General features: G+C 43.6%; 1 protein-coding gene across 3 annotated transcripts in view; it reads right to left on the reverse strand.

Moving 5' to 3' along the window:
* LOC107044333 (beta-1,3-galactosyltransferase 1) overlaps positions 1–702 on the reverse strand; it is a 39,329-nt gene that overhangs the window by 14,308 nt on the left and 24,319 nt on the right. The window lies entirely within an intron of this gene.

Genomic DNA, 702 nt, shown 5'->3' on the forward strand with positions numbered 1-702 from the left:
GAATAGTGAAAAGTCAGTGTGCGCTGCCAAAGAATTAGTTTTCTTACTGGCCTCAGAGTTTCATGGTAGTTTTTATTTTTTTGTTACAGAGATNGAGAATTTAATTCTCTATCGATCGGCATCGGTTTCATTCCTTCATCTTCATTAGGGGGGGAGAAATGAATTTTCTAATCGGGAAAGCCCCTCCGGACTCACTCGACGCCGGAGAGCAATTCGGGATTTCTCCGCGCGTTCGAAAATTCATTCCTTCGCTCCTACTTGAGATTAAGGAATGAAACCGTTGTCATTNTTTTTTCATCCCTTAATCTCAATTAGGAGGGGAGAGGTGAATTTTTAATTACCGGGAGTCACTGTGCGCCGCAAGACAATTATTTTTCTTACTGCGTTGTGATTTTCATGAGTTTCTTCCATTTTTTACAGAGATTAAGGGATGAAAGAGGCTTAAATGGTTAATTGACAGGTAATTTAGTTCTCCGTCAAACAGCCTTTTTGTCATCCGAGAGAGAGAGAGAGAGGGTGAGAGAGCGAACGGCTGACAAAAAACCTTAAATGATCCTTTTTCTCGCATCCAGTCCGTGACGATCCACAGGCCCGTGCGCGCATACGCAAATAGTCTGAACAATACTGTAGGGAGTGGGACTGAGACTGAGACTTCTCTCTCGCACCAAAGGTTCTCATTCACGGCGCCGGATTTAGGGATTG

This window comes from Diachasma alloeum, unplaced genomic scaffold (assembly GCF_001412515.2).
Source record: "Diachasma alloeum isolate Michigan unplaced genomic scaffold, Dall2.0 Dall_scaffold_00712, whole genome shotgun sequence".
Classification (NCBI taxonomy): domain Eukaryota; kingdom Metazoa; phylum Arthropoda; class Insecta; order Hymenoptera; family Braconidae; genus Diachasma; species Diachasma alloeum.